This window comes from Dasypus novemcinctus, chromosome 2, assembly GCF_030445035.2.
Source record: "Dasypus novemcinctus isolate mDasNov1 chromosome 2, mDasNov1.1.hap2, whole genome shotgun sequence".
Classification (NCBI taxonomy): Eukaryota; Metazoa; Chordata; class Mammalia; order Cingulata; family Dasypodidae; genus Dasypus; species Dasypus novemcinctus.
The window spans coordinates 104,716,248-104,732,917 of NC_080674.1; the positions used below are offsets into that span (position 1 = coordinate 104,716,248).

Genomic DNA, 16,670 nt, shown 5'->3' on the forward strand with positions numbered 1-16,670 from the left:
CACTGTCTTAGGAATTACTCAAGCAGGTAGATAAGGCCAGGGACATACCATTTGTTTTGTCTCAGCCAGAGCAGCCTACTCATTCACTGTCACAGATGTGATGAACAAAACTTAATATTCAGTTGTATTCAGAGGAGACATATAGAAATAGAATTTGAATCACTAAGTAAAATGGAAATAACATATTAACCTAATTATCAGAGCTGGAAATAGTAAAATATAATACAAGCTGCCATAAACCACATAGTAAAAGATGTGGCTTATGAAAATGGCTAATAACAATAATTATTTCTTTGCTGAAAGGAAAATAAAGCACAAAAATCAGAACCATGTTTTTATTGTATTCAAATAACATGAACACTCTGTTTCATTGGATGTCCCATATTCAGCAATTTAATTGGGACAAACTAATTCAGCACTGCATGCTGAAAATTATTTTATTTCCTTTTAGTTCTGCTTCAAAGACATACTGATAAAAGGTGTTCCAAAAACAAGGTGGCTAATTACTAGGGGTGTTTTGCTCTGAGATCACATTAAAACTGCAATTACTCTAAAAGCAAGATGGATAGTTACTTCTGTTGTCCTGTTCTAAACTTATATCAACATGAAGGTTTTATGAGTATTAAATGGATTGTGACTTCACTGTTTTCTCTAATTATTTTGTTTATCTGGAAAAGGAAAGGAATAGTCATAAAACTGAATGTCCAATCATTTTGGCTAAACTGACCAAATGGTTACTGAAACATTCTGTAGACTAAAACAATTTTACAAATAAACCTTGGTCCTAAACATCTTTGTTGTGCCTCCCAGACTTCAATGCCATTTTTAAGAGTAAGAAAATTCTCTTCTTCAAAAAAGCATGAAAGAAAATATGTTTTAGGAGGTGAGTTTTCAAGATGCTTATTATACTATCTGACAGAACACATGGCTCTCATGGGATAATCCATAATAGTTTGGCAAAAAGAGAAAGCATTCAGTGAGAATAAATTGACTAGAGAATTCATTCTATTGCATAATTTAATATTATTTATGTATAATAGTCTACAAAATTTTAATTTCAGTATAGTTTATTAAAAAGGTGTATATATAGGTATTCATACATATATTTTCTCACAGAGATGATTTTTAAGCATTTACTAGAACACTGCTTATTCAAATCCAATATTTGATAATTATATTAGATGTCCAAAGATGAAAACCTCAATTAAAAGACAAGGATAGAGTCAAGAAAAATTGAAGAAATATATACTTATTATAAGAAATGCATCTTCCATATAGAGATGCAAAAATATTGAAAGTAAAAATTTATAGAAAAAATATACCATGCAAACACTAATCAAAACCAAACAAAAACATAAAATGAAAACAAAAAACTGATGTACTATTAGACAGAGTGGATTTGAATTCAAGAAACATTATTAGATAAAAAAAGGGAATTTCATAATGTGGAAATAATGCATCCTCCAGAATTACCAAGTAATTTATATTTGCAACTAATATGCAATGAATAACACTCTTAATATGTATGAGAAAAATAACAAAACTAAAATAAAAAATAGATAATCCTTAAAAATAAGATTATTTAAAGACATTGTTCTATAAAATGTTATGTAAAATGAAGAAAAATCTGTCAGAATATAGAAGATTTGAACATTAATATAGACATCATTGACATATGGCAATACAGAAAACACTGAATTTATCTGTAAAAGAATGCAATCTTGTTTAGGTACATATGTAATATTTAACATCATTTATTATACTCTGAACTATAGAACAAGGCCTATTAACATTTTTTTCTGGTTCCCAAGGCGTTATCTCAGTTATTTATAATAGTGATTTTTAGAAAATAATGATACATAAAAATTTCAGGAAAATACAATTATAAGTAACTCAGAGGTTAAAGAAAAAAAATGGAAAGGAAATTAGGAAAAAATGAAGTAAATAATAATAAAATCCCAACAATCAGAACTTGTAGACTTTATGTTAAGATATGACCAGAGAGAAAAATGTATGGTAACAGGCTTATAATGGAAAAACAGATGTTGAAAGCATAAAATCTATGTATCCAACTCAAAAGTTGGAATAAGTGTCAAATTAAACTCAAAGAAAATAGAAAAATGCAAAAAAAAACCACACCAGTATTGAGCAATGAATGAAATAAAAAATTAATAGATTCCTGACAAGGTTGATGAACTAAAAATAAGGAAGGAACAACTAAACAACTATGGAAATGAAAAAAATGTTAAGGCAAGAGAATTTACAGAAATGGAAAAAAATGAATATATCATAAACAAATGAAAATATATTTAAACATTTAGAAGTTATGAGTAAATATCCAAAAGATATAATTTACCTCAGTTCATAGTAAAATGAAATAGAAAATCTGAACATCTACAAACCTATTAAAGAAAATGCATCAATGCTTGTACTCTCCAAGTTCAGAGGAAAGTTTTGATTTTCCTAATAATTTAGCAACAAAATCAGAAAAAACTGACAAAAATATACTGGAGATTAGAAAAATTGATAACTCCAAAATCATTCTGAATTTGGCATAATCCTTATCTCAAAATCTCAAAAGAATATTACATGAAAAGGAAATATGAAATTACAAATCTCTCATATGCATATATGCAATAGTTCAAAATTATTGACAAATTCAGCTATGTGTTTTAATGATAATAATGATTATTAATTGGATTTATTCTGTTATGAAAGATTGGTTTAATGTTGAAGCAAAATCAATGCAATTCATCATTACCAGAATTAACAATCAGAAAAAATAATTTCATTATATTCAAAATTCATATTAAACACCTGTAACAAATCAGGCATAGACAAGAAATTCCTCATTCTAATTTAAATATTTTAGAAATACCTACAGCAATCATATGTTCAATGGGAATTATTGAAAACTTTCTCCCTGAGATTCAGGGATGAGACATGGCATGCTCATTTTCACTTTCTCATTTCAACATTTTACTGCAGTCCTAGTCAGTGCAATAAAGCAAGACCAAAAAAACGTAAGGATTGGAAAGAAAAAATGAAAAGTGTCATTGTTTACTTATGATATAATTTTAAATATAGTAAATACAAGGAATCCAATGATAAATTATTGTAATTTATAGGTAATTAGAGCAAGAATTCTAAAAATAATTCTATATAAAAATTAGAGTGGGTATTTTTTGCATGATAAAGTTTGCAATAGTATAAAATATTAATATCAGAGTATGAGCATACTGAAAGTTATGCAATGTCTCTTCATGGAAAAATACTGAAAATTAGAGGTAAACTAAAAAAGACATAACTTGAGAAGTGTTGTTTTATGTAATGGGTGATTTAACATTCAATGATGTAAGTTCTTCCTGAGTTATTTTAGAGATTCAACACAATGCCAATCAAAATCCAAACAGCTTTTTTAATGGAAATTAACAATTTATATGGAAATGAAAAAATGCCAACCGACAAGATAATTGCAAGAATTTAATTGGCTATTAAGACTTATTATAAAGGTTCATTATTTCGGTGTGTATGATATTGGCACAAAACAGACAAGTAAATTAATGGGCTTATTGAATAGAGAGAAAGAACTGAGAAATAGTCTTATACATATATAGTTTATACTTGATTTACAGATAATACATATATTTAGAAAAGGATATTCTTTTAAAATATAGTACTGGGTTATCTACAAAGCAACCTAGAATAAATACATTTTATTCATTCCTCACACCATACATAAATTAAGTCTATTTATAGATGTAAATCTAAAACTACTGTGCTAAGGGGCAAAAAAGGAGTATATAAAGGGAACAATATCAGGAAAATAGGAAAATATTATTACTACTTTGAGGTAAGAAAATTTTTTATATAGTCATAAATTGCACTAATCTAAAGGAAAATATGTTATTTATTATTTGATTTACTTAAAATTATAAACTTGTTCACAAGAAGATCTCATTATTTGAATGCATAAACAAACCACAAGTGGAAAAGACAAGATATCTTCTAACACATAAAACTGGAAAAGGACTCATAGCTAGAATATGTGTCATCCACATCCTAATCCCTGGAATCTGCGGATGTTACCTTATTAGGATAAAGAGTCTTTGCAGATGTAATTAAGTTGAAGATCTCAAGATAAAGATATCATCCAGGATTATCTAGGTGGGCTCCAAATCCGATGACAAGTGTCTTTAAAAGAAGCATTGAAAGGAGAGACAGAGAGAAATGGAAAAGGCAGTGTGAAGCACTGCAGCGCTACAGCTACAAACCAAGGAATGCTGCGAGAGGCGAGGAATGGAAGTGCCTAGAGCTTCTGGGAAGAGCATGACCCTGACAACACTTTGATTTTGGACAACAATTGCTGTTGTTTTAAGCCACCAAGAACATCACACTGTTACAGCAGCCATAGGAAACTAATAAAATATGGGGATGTGTATTATATTATGATATCTCTCCTATACCACATATCTGTATATGTATGTCTATGTGTGCATGTGTGTCTTGCTACAATAAAAAGAATAAGACATCCCAATAAAAATGGCAAAAGTCAGAAACAGGTACATCACAAGGAGAATATGTAAATTGCTGAGCTATATAAGGAAAATACTCAACCCGTTATTACTCAGAAAAAGGCAATTAAAATACCGATATACACATATCAGAATTAAGGACAAATAGTGGTTTATTAAAATGGGAAAGCCTCCTTGGTAAATGCAAATCAAGAATAAATTAAATAAGAAGCTAACACTATTGCCGTTAAAATAAGGTATGTGTTAGAAATGCACACTGTCACCATAAGAGCAAAATATGATAAATATTGTTAAAGGAAACACACTTGTTACATTTAAAGACTGACTTGAATGATATGCTATTAAAATTAATAAAATTCTTCATTTGATAGAGTTGCAGCATGCAATATAAAGATAGAAGATTCAATAACTTTCACTCTAGGTAAAGAAGGTATAGTAACTTCAGACTTAGGTCATTCTTTTTATTCAAACGTAGAATCCAACAGCCCATTGGACTGCATGTAATGGACAGTGGAGGCCCAGTTTGTTTTCTGCCCGGTCAGTGGAGTGAACATTTGTCCCCTACACTGCGTAAAGGAAAGTGCTCTGAAAGGAGAGTTTTGCTGGTATTGTGCCAAACATTTCAGTGGAAGGAAATAAATTTACAGAAAAAGACATTCATGTTGTAACTGTGGACTTTCCAAGCACAGCAGAAATTGGAAAATATATAGACACAATCTTATGACCAGGAACTGAACCAAACCACACCTTGGCTCTTTGAATAGATCTGTGGTATCAGCAGAGGCAGGAAACCTAAAGCTTCATTACCACATTATACAGCTGGGGTTAGATTGGGGTCTGGTGAAGGATAGAGGCAACCGCATATGCTTCAGAGATGGTTTTAAATTAAGTAAATTTAGGGTGTTAAAGTGGTATGATACAGAAAGAAGGAGTGTACAAAGATTTTGATTCCAAGATGAAATGTCATTCCAGAGTAAGAACAAATAGAGACAGTTTCAGAAATACAAATCCTAAGAAAATATATTGTTCACACACTTTCTCTTAAATAACTATAAAAGGATATATGTCAGCAAGAAAAAAATGAACCTAAGTGACAAGAAATGATAAAATATTAGTACAAATTTAATTAATAATCCACTCTAAAATATAAGTTTAATTTATGTATAGAAAAAAGTAAGTCAAATATAAACAACAATAAAAAGAGAGCATTACTTTCTATGGTCTTTTCATTTGGAAGGAGAAAACCTAAATTGATAATTGCATGTAGAGGTAGAAAATTTATGGGCAAGTACCAATGTTAACTTACAGTTAACGATCAAATGAAGAAAAGGAAAATTCGTAAACTAACAGAAACAAAAAAGAAGAAAGGGAAAAGGAGCATCTAAAAATCATAATTCAGTTGAAAGCAGAAGAGAAAAAAATAATAGTAGAGACAAATGAAAACAATATTAAACAAAGCACATAAATGACAGTAGAAATAAATTAGAATATTAATATTTTTATATAATGGAATATTGTATAGAAATTATTATGAACTGTTTTGTATAACTACAGATCTTTTTATAAATATAGCTAAATCGGGAGTTCCATATATTGTATATGTGACTTTACTGTGCTCTAAAACTTTCTGAAGACAAAATTAATAAATAAAAAAAAAAGGATGTCGGCACTGAGGAAGGAATGAAAGAAATTGCCATGCCACTGTACATAGGACAACACCTGTTACAGTGATGAAATGCAAACTGTCAAAAGCAAAGTTTCATGTTTTTCATTTTTAATACCTCAATTTATTTTTTACATTATTTTAGTTTTTCTAAATTAGTATGAATTCTATTTCTAATCTTTAAGCCTATCATTACTATTTTATTGCCCTCCTAATTAAATTTGGCAATATATTAGACTTCATTTCTGTAGGAATTTTTGAACCACAGAGGGGTTCAACTATGGCAGGGGAGGAACACTAGTGTGGAGTGTTATTGATGAGGGACACATGGTTGAGAGGGAGTTCTCCAGGGCAAGTATATAAGGTATGTAAAAATATTCAAATATTCATTGATATTTTCATAGTCGTTACAGCTATAAATGACAAGTGAGAGAGTGCTGAGTTTCTAGCCAGGGTAGTTCTGTGACATTCCCCAATGGAACAGCAACAATCCCCCAAGTGCAAGGGCAAAGACCAGTGAAGAAGGATGGTCCAATGATGAGCCTTTGATACTGATGACTATGCTTATGAGCATGTGTACCTGAAATTTTAACTAATCCTAGAGCTGCAAGATGCCTAAGAGTTACCTCCTGAGGACCTCCATGTAGCTCAAATGTGGCCACTCTCTAACCCAAACTCGGCATATAAATGCATTACCTTCCCCACAGCACGAGACATGATGCTGGGGGATGATCCTCCTGGCATGGAGGGATTACTACCAGTCACTAACTGATGATGCAACTAGAAGAGGACCTTGAATAAAATGGGGAAATGGTAAGGACAAATGAGTTTAAATGGCTAAGAGTCTTCAAAAAAGAGTCGGGAGATCATCAAAAGGTCGTGCTTATGCATGCCCCAGCAGGATCCCAGAGACAGCCAAAGTAGATACTGGTGCTCATGAGGGCTATGGAGACACGAAGGTTCTATGGTCATGGCAGATGGCTCTAGAGTTCAGTGCCTTGTCAGTGGTCCCTACTTTGGAATTTGTGTTCCTGATTGTGATGGAGTTCGACTTAGATGTGACCTTTCCACATATCCCTTTTCTGTCATTTTTATTGAACCTGTGATTGGTGCTTGGGTTGGTGTATACTCAGGATACTTGAATCTCTGGACAGGCCATGTACCAGCTGGGCCCTAAGCCTCAGCAGAGTTGCAACTCCTACTCTCCAGTTTGTTGGACTTACCCAGGTCAGCTAACATTGAGGTGAAGATGGTCGACCACCACACCAGAGAACTGAGAGTGCCTACAACTGCAAACAGGAGGATCACATCCATCAACCATGTGGGATCTAAACCCCCTCTTGATATAGAGGTAGAGTGGAAATCATCATTCCCAGGGTCCACAAGATGGAGGAATAAAATATGCGTGAGAGTGGACTTACTGGTATCCTAGTATAGAACTACTGTGACTAATAATGGAAGAAATTGTAGCATTGATGTGGAGAAAGTGTCCATGATAGTTGCTAAGGGCAGGGAGAGGGAAGTAGAGATGAGATGTGGGGACATTTTTGGGACTTGGAGTAGTCCTAAATGATATTTCAGGGATCCTGGACATTATATATACTGCCATAACCCACTGACTGAACTGGGGGAGAGTGTAAACTACAACGTAAACTTTCATCCATGCAGTGCAGCAGTGCTCCAAAATATATTTCACTAAGTGCAATGACTGTGCCACAATGATGAAAAAGGTTGTTGATGTGGGAGGCATTGGGGTAGGGTGGAGAGTGGGGTATATGGGAACGTCTTGTATTTTTTACTGTAGCATTTTTTGTGATCTATGTATCTTCAAAAAAATACAATAAAAAAAGAAAAATATATAGCTAAATCTCCAAAAAAGAATAATGATTGAAAATAATCAGTTTTCAGAAAATTTACAGACAGCATGACATGAAATCTTTATGTATCTTGCACTTTATTAATATAAATTAATAAGGAATGTTTCTGAAAAGTATGGATTTTCAGAAATATTTAATCACTGACATAGTGCTATGCTGTCTCATTAATCTCACCATGCTAGGATGCTTCCACACAACTTTTCATAGTCTGGGTATAATGTCTGAGAAAGACAATTCATTAATTTCAAAAGTACTTACATATATATACAACACATCAATCACTTATTGACCTGATAATCTATCAGGAAATGTGGCTTCACATAGGATGTCTACAGAAGGATTTATTGAGGAGATGACATTTGAGTGATTATGTGAAAGAAATGCCAGAACAAGTTGTGTTAATATGTACAGAAAGAGAAATGCAGTCAAAGGAAGCAGCAAATGCACAGACCCTGAGATAGAAGTCTGCTGGCAACTTAATGGCCAGAAAGTGGGTAAGTAGCCAGTGTGGCTTAAGCAGAATGAAGAGGATAAAGTGTTTTAGAAGATGAGGGCATGTAGGTAACAGGAGGTTAGAACACATAGTTGCTTATATAATAGTTCACTTTAAGAATATTGGCTTTTACTCTTAGAGAGATAGGAAGCCACTGGAGGATTTTGAGACAAAAGAAAGTCTCAGGATCTGACATATTTTAGCAGACCCATTCTGGATGCTGTATCATGAATATACTCTGGGGACGGAGGGCAAAAACAGGAACAGAGGGTATAGGAATCCATTAGAATAATCCACGAGAGAGATTTTGATAGTTTTGACTAAAGTGGTTGAAGTTGAAATAGTAAATGATGGTTAGATTAGGAATATATTCTCCTGGTAATATCAAAGGGATTTCCTGATGGATTGGAAATGAGATATAATAGAAAGAGAGGAGATTTTTGTATAAACTATTGGGAAAAAAATGATTTGCTATTTCAGAGCTGCTAACGGACCAAATGGGGGAAGTGGCAATGACTTTGATAAGCTGATATTATATTTGTGACATCTAATAGATGTATATTTGGAGGTATGTGGTAGACTCTTGGTTTTGCAGGGCTGGATTTAAAGGAAAAAAAATAAGTTGGAGTTACTGAGATCCAGAAGTTCTCAATGAGATGGGGTGAAATTATTAAGTGATTAACTGTGACTGAAAGAAAAGAGTTCTAAAGAATGAGTGCTCTAGTGTTTTGTATTCTGGTGGGTAACAGGGCATCAGTGAACAGACTGAGAATGTTTATTTAGAGAAGCAAGAGGAAAACCAAGAGAGTGGCTAAGTCAAATGAGTGTAGAGCTTTGACTATTAGGTGAATCAGTGTTTACATTACTTGTGACCTTGCTAAGATCAAAAGTCATGCAGAGTATATATCAAGAAATCAAATATATATTCTTAAAATTTATAAATTTTGAGATTTTTAAAATGTTATGCTTCATCAAAATATTTAAGAATATATATTTTTTCATTAAAATTACCTCAAATAACACAATATTCTGAAATTAATTTTATAATTGACTATACATCACAAATAGCTAGGAAATGTGGTTTTTTTATCTTCTAAATTAGCTTATACAGTATAGTTTTCTTAAAATGAAATTTAAACCTGATTTTATCATAAAAATGTTTAGAAGTTCATTTCCTCATTAAAAATATCTCAGATGCAATATTTTGAACCACAATATTTATTACTGATTTTTATTGAAGAATAGCTCAGGGCATTATATATTATTTAAATTTCCAACAAAAAATCAAAATAAATTGAAAAATCAGGTTTTCCTCAGAAATTACTCAAATTAGTTGTTTGAGTATATATATTATATGAATATATACATTTTGTACCTTGTATTAATGTCTGTGTTTGTCAGGCTGCTATGACAAATACCACCCAATTCGCTGGTTTATGCAATGGGAATTTATTGCCTCATGGTATTGAAGGGAGATGATAACAATCTGGTTGGTAGACAATCCTTGGAGTCCCTTGGTTTGTCCCTGCTTCCTGTCATATGGTGATGTCCTCTCCTTTCCCTTCTGCATTCCCAGTGACTTAAAGCTTTCTCCCTGTGTCCTATCTAGCTTCCGGTTTCTTCTCTTTATAAGGCTTTCAATAATCCAGATTTACACCCACCTTCATTTAGATGGACCAAACTTTAACTAAATATAATTAAGAGATCCTATTTATAATAGGTTCACATCTACAAGAATGTTAAGAACATGCTTGTAAGATCAAACTTTCACTATTCACTTATTGTTTATGTATGTTCATGTATGAATGATATAAAAAAGTTAATAAGGTGGGTTGGGGAAAAAATGTACCAAATGTAAGATAATTTGGTTAGTAGTAATACTTTGAAGATGTTCTTTCATCATTTGTTAAAGACGTTTCAAAACAATACAAGGTATGGTGTGTGGTATGAGTCCTGTATGATGATATTTGTTTTATAAGTTCACAACTTTTATTATACACTTATTGTTTATGTATGTTTATGTATGAGTGACACACTTCAGTAAATTTTTAAATGTGAAAAAAAGAACATGTCTAAATTGGGGTGCATAATTCAATCTACCACAAACCAAAATTGTGTTAATTTTGTGGAAAAATCAGACTTTTAAATGTGTTTTGATGACAAATTTGTTTTTATAAATAAATAAAACTTAATTTCACTAAATAGTTTGAGTTAATTTTGAAGAATATTTATTTGCTTTTGGAATAAATTTATGCAAAAGCAGAGATAAAATTTAATTTACTAAGGACACTATTTTTTATGGTTTTGATAAAATGGGCATAGGAAAATTTAACATAAACTAACATTTTTCGGAGGACACTTCCCCTCCTCCTGCCCCATGGAGTGGTACCCCCAGCCCACACCAGCCCAAATTCCACCCCAGGCCGCATCCAGGCACAGGCAGGCCCTTAGAGATGTGGAAGCTGCTGGTTACCAGCAACTTTGTGAAGGTCTTTCTAAACTAGCATTGGGAACTTGATCACAGAATGGCACTTAAGTCTTGTTGCCTAGAGCAAAGTACCAAAAACAAAGAACAATGGTTCCATTAAATCCAGATCATGAAGATGTTCAACCTTCCCAGTATTGTAAAGGCCTGTAGTGAGGAGTTGAATATTTTGCTTAATGATGTACCTCTCATCATAATGGAATACTCTCTGTAGTAGATATTTGTAAGCTACCCAACAAACCAGAAAACTGCTGCAGACTTAAAGAAAGGCAGATACTTTCTTTACTTAGTGAAATAGGGTCTGGGATTAAATATTTTCATGAAACCAAAATTATACATCACAATCTAAAACTTGAAAACATTGTTCTTCAGGATGTTGGTGGAAAGATAACATGTAAAATAACTGAGCTGGGATATGTTAAATATGTTAATCAGGGAAGTCTGTGTACATTTTTTTTGTGGAAACATTGCAGTATCTGCCCCCAGACATCACTGAGAATAAGCCTTACATGCCACTGTTTATTATTGGAGCTATATTGCTGGAAATAGCCCTTTTATAAAATACCATCACCAGCCATTTGCCTGGTATGAGAAGGTTAAGAAGGATCCCAAGTGCATATTTGCTTGTGAAGAGAAGACAGAAATTTGGTATAGTAGCCATTTACCTCAACCAAATAACCTTTGTAGTTTAGTAGCAGAACCCAATGGAAAATTGGCTACAGTTGGTGCTGAATTGGGATCCTTAGCAATGAGGTGGACCCAGTAATCTTGTTTCAAAACAGCCTAGATGTTTTGTATTATTGGATCATATTCTGAATTGATGTATCTTCAAATATATACCCTAAATATGGCCTCTGCAAATATTATTTATGTTTTGTTGCCACCTGATGGAAGTCTTCATTCTCTACAGTCTCATATTAAATGTGAAACTGGAATTAGTACTGGTTCTCAAGAGCTTCTTTCTTTAAGAGACAGGAATCTCTCTGGATACTTGGAAACCAGCTTCTCAATGTGTTCTTGATGGAGTCAGAGACTGTGATAGTTATATGGTTTATTTGTTTGGTAAAAGTAAGACTCTGTATGAAGAACTATTTATTCCCAGAAGTTTATCTGACTGAGTAAATTATGCTGTACAGGACAGCAAAATACAGCTACCAATTATACAGTTATGTTAAAGTATGGGTTGAAGCAGTGTACAATGTATCTGGGCTAAAAGAAGGCTACAGCAGACTATCAGGGAGCAGCAATGTTAAGTCTTCTTAGATACAGTGTTAACTTGACAAAAATGAAGAACACTTTGATCTCAGCATCTCAGCAACTGAACACTAAATTGGAGATTTTTCACATAAATATTCAGCTTGCCTTGGGAAGATATAATGAGTAGATGATTTTGGAATATCCTCAGAAGAAAATGTTAAAATCATGGAAGGAAATGAAAGAAAAGGCATTCACTACACAGAGGTTGTTGCCATTCACAACCTAGAGGCTCGGATCGTGTCTCTGCATACTGAAATCATGGAGCTACTGATGAGCCCTTATGGAAGACTTCAGGGAGACTTGATGGAATCTCTGGAGTAGCATGCCATTGATCTAGTTAAATCAGTTAAAGCACACACCTTCAGATCATTCCTACAGTGATGGCACAAAGATGCTGAAGGACATTGTGTATACTGTGCAGAGTCAGGACCATGTTCTCAAGGAGCTATTTGGTCACCTGTGCAAGTTGTTGGGCTGCCTGCAGAAGATTACTGATTTAATCCCCAAGGTGGAATTGTTCCTCAATAACATCAAAGAAGTTGATAACAGTATCATGTTTAAGCAGGAAAAGAGGCAGAAAAAAAGTTGGCATTTCCTTAAAATTGCCTTTACACAGGGTTCTGATTGGTTGCTTATAGGATCCAGCCTCGAATGTGCAATAACCCCTAAGACATCATCATAGCTCTTCCCACCTTCAGCAGAATGTGAATATACTCTGCATGTGTGGGAGACTTTAGCTTAAGTGATAGAAGAAAATTTGAACTATCTTGACCATTTAAGCACTTTTATTCATGAAGCAAATGAGGAACTTGGCAGTAGCATGATGAATCTTGATTGGAGTTGGTTAACAGAATGATCTGCTACTTGTTCACTGTCCCCAAACTTACGGAAGTTGTCTCTGCAAATGTTGGAAATTTGTTTTTTACTCGTGAAACCATTCTTCAACCAACAACCAATGGAAGAAATGGCTATGATCAGAAGTTAACTCATGATTTTACAAGTGCAATGTTTTGATTAATTTTAACTTCTCAACAGATAGGATTTTATAAAAAAGTCAATGGACTTGTTTAACTACAACTTAGGGGCAACTTTGTGCTCCTGTTTTCACATTTGGTACAAATATTACTTATTTAGCTGATTAAAATGTCTTTTAAAGTTTTGACTTTTGGGCATAAGGCCGAAAGTGGTATGGATAGATAGAGAAGTAAACTCCAACTACCATGCATGTTAATTAAGAATCTCTCCCTGTATTCCTGTGGAAAAGAGTGCTTGAAATAAAATGAGACTTCTTGAGCAATAAATCCTGCCTCTTTGTGTTGCATTCAACATGCAACACATGTTCTTCCTGGCATCATAAGAAGTTGGTTTAATTCCATTTTCAATTTTACTGCACATTTGACAGTTGGGATTGTGCATCTGTCTTTATTAACAGTTGACTCTCATAAATCTTGTTAGGTCTGCTACATGAACTGATAAAATGTATATGTATTTAAGGTGAACATTTAATAATATCAAAAAGAAGACATCCAAATTAATTTATAATGTATTTGAAAGTTTATTTGCTTTTTCACTTGTAAAAATGTGTTATTTGTTGAGAGTACTTTTCAAGTTTTGTCATATATATTTATAAAAACTAATTATATTTCATAAACTTGGTGACAAAATTTATTTGCTTGATATTGAATCTACTTATCCCATTAAGTGTGAATATTCATTTATTTTGCTGCAGAAATAATGACGTGTTTGATTATGGGGTGCTGCCACAGACGCTCCTGGGGCTTTTTGTAGTATATTGTATATGCACTGAATTACCTTTCTAATCTGGAAATTTCAGAATTCTGAAACATCTGGCCCCAAGAGTTTCAGATAAAGGATTGTGGATCTCTGTCGTCTGTTAAGTAATTTAAGTAATTTAGGTTTTACTTATGGTTGTTTTTTGCTTTTTTTTTTAATGTGAAATGCTTTTGTATTCTAAACAGGTTTTCATTTTGTGTATTTTATTGATTTTTAATTTCAAAGAAAATAACATTTTTCAATTACTGCACTGTTATATCTGGTTTTGATGGAAAAATACTGCTGTTATTGTGAAATATGGAAACACATCTTCTCATCTAATTTCAGGATATGGCAGGAGAAGCTGTTTGCAGATTGACTATTAAAATACACCCCTATTTTTTGCATACAGAAATTTAAAGACAAGTTAGCTTGCATCATGACAAATGAATCAAACAATCCTAATAGTTTCATAACTCTAGATAATCAAGGCATTTCACAATAATATGGGTGAAATGGCCCATGGTGATATGCAAAAGTTTGGTATTATTAGATAAGGGAGCTTAATTGTTCATAAATCTCATGGTGATAGGAGAATGCATTCTAAAGGGAACAAAGCTAAAACTTGGAGGGTGTAGGGATATAAAACTAATGGTTAGCCTAAGCATTGAAAGTTTGGGGAAGAAGTTCTTAGTTGAGACATAGTTACATGAAGGTATAGTCACAATGAGTGTTATGGGTGAATTGGGAATTCTACCTTTACAACATTAGATGAGATGGAAATTAATACTGCCTTAAGCTTTGTTTTAACTGGACACATAAAATTGAAACCTTTGCAACTGTTCAACTCTCTTCTGTAGTAAGAATTAAGTGACAATCATGGGAAGGCAACAAAATCATTGGTATGTCTAGGCAGTGGTTAAAGAGGAAGCATTGATTCCTTCAAACTACCTCTAGAACAATCTAGTCTAGCACAGGCAGTTGATAAAAATTGATAGTAGACTACAGAGATTAAACAAGTTTGTTCCTTAGATTAGTTCAGTTTTAGTTGCTTGGGTAAAAGAAGATATAAGAAATGCAATATTCCAAGGGTGATTGGTGTGCCACAATAGTCTTGGTTGATGTCTTCTTTTTCATTTCTATTTTGGAACTCAGGCACAATTCCCATTTTCATGGAATGATATCCAGGTTACATTTGTAGTTTTGTCAGAGGGATATTTAAATTCACCAGCATATTTTCAAAATCTAGCGTGGCAGGTAATGGACTTGATAACAATTTAACTTAAGTTAGTGGAACTTATTAATTGTATGATCATAACTGTGTCCTCAAAGAAAGAATGTAGGAGTGATTAAAGACTTTAATTACTGAAAAGATGAAAAGAGGTTGGTTTATCAACCCAAACAACACTTGCCCAGTGTGAAACTTTTTGAATTAGGTGGACCAGAACACCAGAAATGTCCTTCAAGTTGAGATGAATAATTATTTCTGATTTATCTTGTCACTAAACCTGAAGCTTGAAAGGGGTGAAATCACATTCCTTCTTCAGGGTATGGATGGTTGCTGTTCACCAAGGCACCAAATTAAACTTTTAATGAATCCCTAAGCAGGTACAAGCCATAGGGGATATTCCATGTCACTTGACCTAGGCCACACTCCAGACCTTAGACCTCTAGAAGGCATGAAGGATGGAGTCACTGGCAGAACTATAAATCTCAGGGGAGATTTCTGAGGTTTGGGGTTAAACACTGCTTTACAGATTACTTGAAAGAGAACTGCTTTTATTATTAAATTTTGGTTGAAAGTGTCCCAATATGAAGACATCAAATAATCTTGAGACCAGAAATAAGTATCCTGTCTTGGGTAATCAGATACATCTTGAATAGACAGAAAGAAGCTCAACAGAAGGCATTGATGAAATGGACATGTCATGTTCAATAGCATGCAAGAGGGATGCTCAGAGGTTCTGAATTATGTACACACTGAAAGGACATGCTCTTAATATTGATCCATGTTCCTGTTGGTGAGATTTATTTGTAAATAGTTTCTTTTGAATATGTTATTTTTAGTTAAGCTGTGTCCAACTTAATAAGGATGGGATTTAACCCATACTGCTGGAGGCCTTATAAGGATTAAAAAAAAAAAACCTGGAAGCCAGAAATTAGAGGCTGGAAGACAGCAGAAACCAAAAAATTAAGCACAAGTAGAAGTGCTTATCATGGTCAAGGAAGCAGAAATACAAGACTAGGAGCACTAAGGACTGAGGCTGCCTGCACCGAGTGCTACAGACTTTGGAGAGAAATCATTGCCTTGCTGACATCTTGATTTTGGACACCTCTGGCTTCCCAAATTATGGGCCAATAACTACCCATTGTTAACCCAAACCATTATGTTGTATGCATCATAGCAAACTGACAAACTAAGATGGAAGTGTGTAACAAATACAGTAGCACATTGCTTCATTGCCTGTGAATTCAAGCCCTCTGGGACCTCCATGCTCCACTGTTGTATGATTTGAACACTGTGATTCTTCCTCAGCCAATATAAAACACAATTCCGGATTCACAGTCAAGAGTTCCTGAATTGAGA

General features: G+C 33.5%; 1 pseudogene; it reads left to right on the plus strand.

Moving 5' to 3' along the window:
- Nucleotides 1-13,166, plus strand: part of LOC101428715 (inhibitor of nuclear factor kappa-B kinase subunit alpha-like) — a 110,195-nt pseudogene extending 97,029 nt beyond the window's left edge.
- The last annotated feature ends 3,504 nt before the right edge of the window (nt 13,167-16,670 follow it).